General features: G+C 39.9%; 1 pseudogene; it reads left to right on the forward strand.

The window, feature by feature from the left end:
* The first annotated feature begins 403 nt into the window (after positions 1-403).
* On the forward strand, positions 404-7,168 carry LOC135709787 (uncharacterized; annotated as a pseudogene).
* Positions 7,169-10,216: the final 3,048 nt, after the last annotated feature.

Below are 10,216 nucleotides of genomic sequence, written 5' to 3' on the forward strand. Positions count from 1 at the left end.
AAGAGTGGAGAACGCATCTCAGAAAGTAGAGGTGCAAATATCAGCCATCGGAAATACTTCGAAGCCGCACAGGATGTCTAACGTACATACGATTCAGAACCTACAACTTCGGCCGCAGACATTAGTGTATTCAGAATTGCTGCAACACCTCAGCGGACTACCTGTCGAATCCTACAGCAACATCTGTCCACGAATCCTGATTGGTCTTGACCATGCATCGCTTGGGCATGCTATGAAAAGTCGAGAAGGAAAGCCTTACGAACCTATCGCAGTCAAAACACGGTTGGGATGAATAGTTTACGGGAGTTGTTCACGAACACAGAAACAGCCAAGCTACGTGAATGTCCACACGATTAAAGTGTGTGAATGCAACCTCGAGTCTGATGAAAACCTGCATGCTGCTATGAAGAACTACTTCACGCTGGATAGTCTTGGCGTTGTCAAACCAGAGAAAATTCTGCGATCAACGGAGGATCAACGTGCCATGGAGATGCTTGAGAAGCTGACAATCCCAAAAGAAGGGCGGTACGAATCGGGTCTCCTCTGGAAGTACGATAATGTACGTATGCATCCTTTCACATGTATACCAAATTGATATTTTAAAGCAATCATCAAAATAAACAGACAATATATGAAAAGGCTAGTTGCCAGTTGCTTTAAAGACTAGTTGCCTCCCAAGCGGACCCCCCGCATCCTAACTCTTTTGTTAATCTACTACTATTACTATTATTATTACTATTCGGTTGTCTAAATTTTCTTATTTAAGTTCGTTTGATGATTATGATATCTCATTAGTCTAATTTAATAAATAATTAAAATCTCTAATTTACCTAATCAATCATAACTCATGCCTTATTAAGAACCTAAACTGCTATGCAATCTAAAATTGAACATGTTTCAAGTAATTTTGACTTTGATCTATATTTATTATATCTTAGATCGACCCAGGTGACACCTTTAAGTGACTAAAATGCTTCACTTTGAAATTAGATTCCTAGCTGATTTTTAAATTATATAGGGTATATGCTCCAACTACACTCACACGTTTCCACAATGTCGTCCCACAAAATTACGTATGGATATGTCACAATAGAAGCACGCCACAGTGGAAATGGAGCCATAGTTCAAACATTTATCCCAAATCAAAATGAAGCACATATAAGATTAGTTGCAATACCATGTACAGAAATGGTGTTTAACATTGTTCCCTGAGTAATACCTCAATGAAAACAACAACGAAAGCTTGTCACGCAAGTAGAAGGAGCACTGTTGGGCACTTTCTGAAATATTTCAATAGTGTAGTTCCCTTGCAAACCCAAATAAATCTATCTGCGTAAAAATAAATAAAATAAGAGTGATTTGCGGCAAAACCCGCCAGTATCGCACCCAACGTCAGTGCCTATACGTAAGCGTACTACAACGCGGCTTTCAAACAAAGGAGTAACAAGTGTGTTACTATCACTTCAGGCTAGAACTTTGGTTCTCTCATGCAATGATTCATCAGAGAGGGGAAGCTCAGTTATCCTCATCGCATGCTCATGACGCTATTCTGTCACGGCATGAGCCAACGATGCCGGACCTAAACCAACCGTCTCCAACGCTCCACTATGAAGCATAAGATTAGGCCCGCCCACCAACGTCCAGGTTAAAAACTAGCCGAGGTGAGGGATTTGTAAGAAAATTATGAGGAGCATTTCAAAGAACCTAAAAGAAATTCCTTTGGTAATTCCATTGGAATTTCAGGTGAATACTAAGTACATGCTGAGGAGAACTTCAAGAGAAATTTTCAGCGAATTGCTAGAATTATTAATAGTATGAGGAGAAAATGGAGAAAATTATAAAAGAATTCAATTTTTCCACAATTGAACACAGACAAAGGTCAAGGTTTAAGGTTTGGAAAAAAAAACTACAAGGGACAGCGCTAGGGGGTTGCACGCAATGGTGACGTAGGACTACGTGGTCTTATAGGGGAAATGGCTCTAATGTTGGCCTATGGATCTAAGATTGGGCCCATTGCTAAAAGTCTGCTATTTATCAATTTTATCTAGATGAACGCGTCATTAGGGCGGTACTAATGGATATTTTTGGTCGCTATTGAAAATTTAGTGGATTGTTGAATTTATGTATGGGCCCAAATTAGGGACACTTAGGCCGACATTACATACATTTTCCCTATAATAAATGTTATTTGTTAACTGCAGCATGAGCTTGTGTAAGACTATGATTGCTCTAAAAAGAACCTTCTGATATGAATTTTAGTTGGGACATGTTCAGAAATTTAACTATTTTGGAAAATCTTGGTGGCCCTAAAAAGGACCGATGGTAGTACAGGCTTAAAGTCTTCTGCTATGCTCTTCTATCTTCCAGAACAACAAACGTATCAATGAATGTGTTTGCTGTCGAGTTATTAACGAAACAGAAAGTCGATGAAGAGAATCGATCAAAATCACTTGCACCCCTGCTTGCAAGTTTGGTTACAAGATTACAACTTTGGAGAGCATTTTTTGTGGTCGTTGGGGGCGTATGGTTCTGAATATGGCGATGAGTGTGCAAAATGTAATACAATTGCATCCTCCCTATTCGCACACGCCCGAAGATTGGGGGCCAATGCCACTTAGACTTGTTTCGTCCACTAACGACTCTTTGATGACTGTGTTGGGGAAGCAGCAATGCTACATCGACATTTTTCGTCTAGAAACGACTGTGTTGGGGAAGCAGCATATGCATGTAAGTAATTGGTGAATTTGTTAGTTATTTCAACGCTTTTGGAACATGCTTGAAATTTGCCACTTTGCTATTGAGTTGCTTTTTGAAAATCAACAGTCAAAAGCATTGCATCGATGCGTAGAAATATTTCTGATCGATTGGTGAAAAAAATATTGAAATTGGTCCAGGGGCGAAGTTATTAACGTTCAAAATCTTGCATAATTTCGTTACATGTTCCATTTTCGGATTTCACAAAGTGTACCCCCACACAGAAATCTCAGACGAAGTCCTACATCAAATATTTAAATTCTGAGGCTTATATTTTTAATTTTTTTTTTTATATTTTCATGCTTAGAAAATTATATGATCCTGAATTTAGAAAAATCTTCATGGTTTAAAGTGTTTTATTTTAAATTAAATATTGCGAGAAGATTGAGGAACGTGAGAAGTTTTCATGTTCCAAAACGAACATGTGTTCGAATTCTTCAAAATTTGTCTACATTTTAACTTCCTGGAAAATTTAATCGAAAATCTTCACAGGATTTTATTAGAATATTCTCAAACATTTTTTTTTCAATCTTTTCCAAGCGTTTATTTCAGAATTCTTTTAAAATAAGATTTAAATTCTCTCTGAGAGTCTTTAACAAAAATTTCATAACAGTCTAAAAATTCTTTGCAGATCCATAAAAAAAAACATGAAATTCATCCTTAGATTGTCTTCGAATTGTAAAGTTTCTTCTAGGAATTCGCTGAGATATCTGCTATAATTCTATTCAAAATTCATTTTAATCCTCTTTTGAATTCAAAAACAATTCACTTGCGAATTGCCTTGAAATTTTGTTTAGAATTATTATCGACTTCTGCTCTAACTTTTGCTTAGAAGTTTCCATGAAATTCTCTAGAAATTCGTTTCGTGATGCCGTTGGAATTATCCTCGGAATTTTCTTTGAAGTATCATCTGAATTTCTTTGGCATTTTTCGCGGATCCTGGGATTCTCTTCACAATTGATCTGAAATTTCCACAGAGCTATTTAAAAAAAACTCTGAACTCACACAACTGGCATGAAGTTAAAGTCTAAAATCATTAAAAGTTCTTTCCAAAACTCCCTTTGATTTTCTCTAAAAAAAACCTTGGTGTTTTCCCTAAAAAAAGACCCTGGTGTTATCCATTCAAAAATCTTCACAAAATTCAATCGAAAAAATATCTAGTCTAGTCCAAGAATCTTGAGATTAAAAAAAGATTATGGGAGTTATTTCGGTTATTTATTATTTTCTGGTCACTACTGCGGTGAGAAGAGACATGTCGTGAACTCTCTGTGCAAATGAAATCGTCACCACGACGTGACTTTTCTCACTTCACTAGTGACAAAAGTCACATCGACTCTCGGAATAACCTCCATTTTTTCTCGATTTGTCATCGGCATGGGTTTTTCCCGCGGTTTTAATACGCCAATCGATTGTAAATTTTCTTCGAATCTGTTTATCAATTTTCAAAACGTCACTATTTAAAATTGCACGAATTTGCAACTGTTATCTCCGATTGCCGCCGAAAAGTTCTTTCCCTAACACAGATTTGAAAATCGAATTCCATCCGGTCTCGCCGAACGGTGTTTATTCAATCACCGCGTGTGGTGCGTGGTGGTATCCGGTCGTCATCATCAGCAGCAGCAGTGATTTCGGCGCGTGGCGTTGCACATTTTCTCCAGTACACATCGAATGGCTGCCCGCAAGCAGCAAGCTATCAAGGCTGCGCTCAAGAGCCCTCGCTTCACCGAAGAAAGATGAAGAAGCCGCACCGCTACTGATCGGATTCAGTTGCTCGTCGTGAGCCAATGCGGTCCAGTAGTTCCTTTATATGGCCTTACATTTTTTGTGTTGTACACTGGCCATTTTGGTGTTTTATGATTGACTTTTTACCACGATGATTCATATTTGTGCTTGGAAGGATATGAATTTTCTAAATATTCAATATTGATATTTTTTGACATGTCATATGACAAAAGAGCAGGTCGCAATGTGGAATGCCGTTCAAACAAAATACTTCCTATTAAGAGTGACCGTCCCAACAAACAACTTGAACTGCTAAATAATCAATTTTATTGGTAAAAAAGCATATTTTTGAATAATCTTAGCTCTTAATGAACATTCAATGTTTGTTGGGGTATGATGCGTGCGTAATTAAATCAAGTAGATCCGGAATTTAAAAAAAAAACAACGAAGGGTGATTTTTCCGGTTCTTCGTCGAATTCCCGGTTTTCACGATTTTCCGGTTCGTTGGCCACCCTCTGATTCAACAATTTTTATTTTTTTATAACGAAAACAAGATGGGTAAGGATCTTACAAATTTGTTCTGTAATAAATCAGTTTCGATATAATTTTTCAACTCGCTCCCCACTTTTTATCCAGTAAATCAAAGGCTCAAGGATTAAATAAAATAAAATATTTAGCATTCCGCTAACAACCCAATTTCATTACTTCAGCTTAAGGATTGTTGAGGGAGTTGGCAGAGGGTTTGACTCCCGTTCCGGTCTCTGGAGTCTGTATAAAGTGCTCTCATGAGTAATAAAACACTCAAGGCTGCAAAGATCCGGTCACCATCGATGCAGTTATTGTCGGCCAGAAAAAAGAGAAACCTTAGCATGGCGTACATCGACTACAAGAAGGCGTACGACTCAGTACCGCATTCGTACCTTCTCAAGGTACTGCAGTTGTACAAGGTGGACGGTGGAGTCATCAGGCTTATGCAGCACGCAATGGGAATGTGGAGCACATATCTCCACGTTACTGACGGATCAGTGGTGTTACGGTCCAGAACTCTCAGCATAAGAAGGGGGATTTTCCAAGGTGATACCTTTAGTCCACTATGGTTCTGTCTTGCGATGAACCCCCTCAGCAGAGCACTCGATCAATGCAACTATGGCTACGATTTGAAAAGTGGAGGAAGAAGCACAAATGTTACCCACACCTTCTACATGGATGACTTGAAGCTGTTTGCGGAAACAGTGGAGAAGCTGCACCGTCTCTTGGAGCTTGTAACGGTGTTCAGTAATGACATCCGGATGGAGTTTGGAGTCGATAAATGTCGAACAGTCAATATCCGTCCGTCGGGGTCAAGTAGTGGATACTGGCAGTTTCCGCATCAACGAACAGGAGGAGATTCGGAATATGGTTGAAGGCGAAACCTACAAGTACCTGGGGTTCCTGCAACTGAAAGGGATTCGCCATACAACGATCAAGAAGGAGCTGCAGGAAAAGTTCTTGTATCGAATCAATCGTGTTCTGAGGTCGTTCCTGTCGGCCGGCAACAAGATAAAGGCGATAAACACGTTTGCCGTGCCCCTGTTGACCTACAGCTTTTGGGTGATAAAGTGGACCACAACAGAGTTGGAGGCGATAGAACGAGCAGTACGAGTGGCGTTCACGAAGCCTCGCATGCATCACCCAAAGTCGGCCGTTGAGAGAATCACCTTGCCACGTAATGAAGGAGGAAGAGGCATCACTGATATCCAAGCGTTATGTGTTTCCAGATTCAGCAGTTGCGAAGCTACTTCGTAGAAATCCAGAACCGTCACAAAGTCTACCGTGCTGTTTGTGAGGCAGACCACGGGTTCAGCGCCCTGCATCTGGCGCAGGAAGACTACCAGTTGAATTGCGACCTAAAAACTGTCGAAGATAAAGTCGCAGTTGGAACAAGCGCATGTCGACAAAGTGGCGTCGAATACGTAGTTGGTGCGAGGTAAACTCTTCTAAGAGACTGAAGGTTTCATGGTAGCCATCCAAGATCGGGTTATTGCGACGCACAACTACCGTAGGTACATATTGCACGAAGAAGTAGAAGACCGGTGTAGAAAGTGTGTAGAAAGTTGCCAAGCGTTGGCAGAAGTAGCGTATCTCGGTCGTCACAACGATGTCGCTAAGATTGAGAACCAACAACTTGCACTGAAGCACAACTTGGTGAACCAGTACGTACCCCACTACAAGCTACCTGCCAGACCCGATACTGGAAAATAGTTGCATAAAACTGTACTGGGATCGCGAGATCATTACGGATGTCCACATTCGTTCCAATCGCCCTGACATTGTGGTTTACGACAAAAGGATGAAGCGGGTAACCCTCATCGATATCGCTGTACCGTTAAATCGCAATGTTCAGTCAACGTTCTCGACCAAGATACTGAAGTACCACGATTTGGTGGAGGAGTTGAAGCAGATGTGGCACCTGGAGGATGTGCGTATAGTTCCGGTAGTAATCTCGGCGGCCGGAATTGTTCCCCGTACCCCTATACGTTCCCTTGAAGAGTTGGAACTACGAAGAGAACTGAATAGCATGCAGAAAGCAGTGATTCTTGGAACCTGTAGTATTGTCCGGGGGTTCCTGAATCATCATAACTGATCCGACTGAAGCAAACAAATTAGGATGTAAGTCAACTGACGAATGAGATCCACAGAGCCTAACCCCCTTGGCATAAAGACAGCCCGGGGTTGGTGAAATTTTCCAGCATTTTTGCTGAGAAGTGTTAAAACTCTAAAATAATAATAATAATAATTAACATAGTTCAAAGAAAAATATGGAGGTATTAAAATATCAATAGTCATCCTGAAAGAGAGCAAAATCGAAAACATGAAAATCGCGTAAAGCCCAAATTGAATGCATTTCCATTTTTTTTTTCGTAAGCTTTTTACTATTCGTTTAAGACTCGCATAAGAGAGCCTGTAAGAAAAAGATCATAAGTATAATATACTTAGCTTGATCGTGGAAACTGGAAGAACCAACGTTCAAAAATTGCAGCAGCTGATAATAAATCAAAGTCTCATAATTACCGCCATTACAATAACTGCAACCAATACGAAACCATTCGAGCACAATAATACCATCCCAAAATGCAAAATAATGCCTCGAATTATTGCGCACCACCCATTACAGTAATCCTGGCAAAGCTCCCGGCAATCCTGTCCAATCTCGCCGGCCCCATCCACATGCAAACCCCCCACAGTCGACATTATTGTCGTCGGCCGTAACTCTTGTTGGAGAAAATTTTAAAACCTTTTACCGGCACTTTTGCGCACACCACCCAAAATGCTGCATTTTTCCGCTGACGATCGCATTTCTCGTGTGGCGGCGGCCCATTCGCCGAAGCTGTTGTAGCGAAAAGAAAAAAATGCATACCGCACCACAATTTTCACGCTCGGATGATGATTGCTGCTTACACTGCCCGGTTGGGCCTGCTATGGGAGCTCAATTCAAACGGCTCAAGGATAGGGAAAAAGCAGATTTTAAAAATCTGCAAGCACACGCATTTACATCGGGACCAACCAAGCAAGGCGCGGTTGGTTACATATCACCTTCCAACGAACGACGGCGAAATCCTGTCGTCCTGCCCGTTGTTGCAATCATAGGGCATTATCGGCCGGTGTCGGAGCGACGACGGGCGGGGCAGGACAATATAGTTATAAATCACCTTTATTGCCCGAGTATAATTGAAATCATACAAAATTTTCCCATGCCGGCCGACCGACCGACAGACAGCTCCGTGGATGCGTCGTCGTCGTTCTGGAAAGGCCAAAATGCGCGCATTCACTCTGTGTCTGTAAATACAGAACACGCGCACACCCACACAAACACACTCGTATGGCTGGAAATACACAATAGAGTACACCGCACTGTTGTACTCCGGTTCAGCCATGCAGGATTAACTTGAATTATCATCCAGCAAACGGCGAAAACACCTACTGTATGTAAGCCCAGAGCACAGAGTGGCCGGTGAATAAATTTTCCCACAAACCGCACACCATCGGGCATGTAGGATTAAATTGATCTGATAACGGTGGTATCGCGAGGAATATTTTATCCAAACGCAATATTACATGGCAAAGGCTACAGCGACGGAGCGGAAACGGGAAACGTCCTTGAAGTGGAAGGACAACAGCGGTAGGGGCTTCCGCTGCAACTGCAGTTAATGGAATTTACAATCGGACGGGTGAAAATTGGATTGCAGTTTGATTTACCTCGATTTTAATTTTTTTTTTTTTCTCTTTGGTCATAATAAAATGAAAAATGACATGTCGGAAGTAATGTATCAAAACATTGTGTGCACCGGAATTATGATTTCGTTGAATTGAATAGCAATCTGAATTGATTCGATGTTTGCTCATTTGCAGCGCAAAAAGAAATAGCCCACCGCATTTCGTATTCAAATCTGCGCGGTGTGATCATCAGATTGAGAGGTTTTTGATTGCAAATCTAAGCCCGTGCAAATCAGGACTTCCGACGATGAATTTTCGCGAATAAATCTCTCGAACTAATCAATAGCAGTTGACATCAATAGCATGTGCACAATTTTACACACCAATTGCACATTTTTGTTAGTGACTTGACATCTACGTTTAACTTAAGCAATGGTACACCATAGGCCATAACTGAAACATTTTTAAGTAACACCATAACTGAAACACCTACCCTTTGTAAAGCATCCTTAAACTCTATTTTATCGTATACCTAAAAAAAAAGTTTCGTTAACTGAATGCAACGTCATTGAAAAATGACAAATTTATGTGTTAAACTATGAATGCCAAGCATATTTGGCGCTATCTGATCAGACATTTGAAGATTTATGAAGGTTGATAAATAATGGTCATATTCGAAATTTGATTTTCAAGTGTGATTCTTCAACATGTCCTTACTCTAAAATTATCTCTTTTCACAGCTTGGGGGTTGCTCACATCAAAATATTTGAGAATTTTCTGAAAATAAGATAAATTTTGGATTTAGTTTCTCTTTTTAATTTTAAAATTATGTTGTCAATTACTTTTTTTAATACTAGATTGGGTAAGGTCTTCGATTAGTTTACGATACCTCTAACAACAAGAAATTAGGAAAATTATTCTACCGCCGGGATTTTCTGAGGCATAACATCTATAATAACGCCTTCCTTCGGAAGGGAAGTAAAGCCGTTGGTCCCCCGGCTCATGAGTTGATGGGTTGATAGGTAGGGTCCAGGTGTGGGAGCTGCCTCCCAATCTAACAAATAGTTTTTTGACCTCGAAAAATTATTATTTGATTAATTATTATTGCCTAGTCAAATAAAAATTTTATTAATTGAATAAAGCACTAAACGAAAATTTGAGACACAGAAAAAAATTCAAATTCTTGGACGACAAAATTGTGATATTCTTAATCAGCGTTTCTCGGTGGGTTGCGAGCTACCCTTAGGTTGGTCGTGGAATTTTAGATAACTTGATCTGAAGCATTACAATTTTCTTATGCTTATTTCATATTTTAAGCTTTTAATATTTCAATGCCAGGGTGTCCATTCAAATCCAATTTTTCAATTCCCGGTTTTTTCCCGGTTAATTAAAAAAAAAACCTCTGACTTATACAAAAAAGACGTTCAAAATTAACCGTTTATAGATAATCATATATTTTTGCAGCAGAATTGCTCTACAATTTGTCTTTTTTGTAGAACAAATATGAGATGAGATTTACTTTAATATGTTGATGATCTAGATCTCC

This window comes from Ochlerotatus camptorhynchus, unplaced genomic scaffold, assembly GCF_037179485.1.
Source record: "Ochlerotatus camptorhynchus isolate MF236.1 unplaced genomic scaffold, CSIRO-AGI_Acam_v1.1 ptg000364l, whole genome shotgun sequence".
Lineage (NCBI taxonomy): Eukaryota > Metazoa > Arthropoda > Insecta > Diptera > Culicidae > Ochlerotatus > Ochlerotatus camptorhynchus.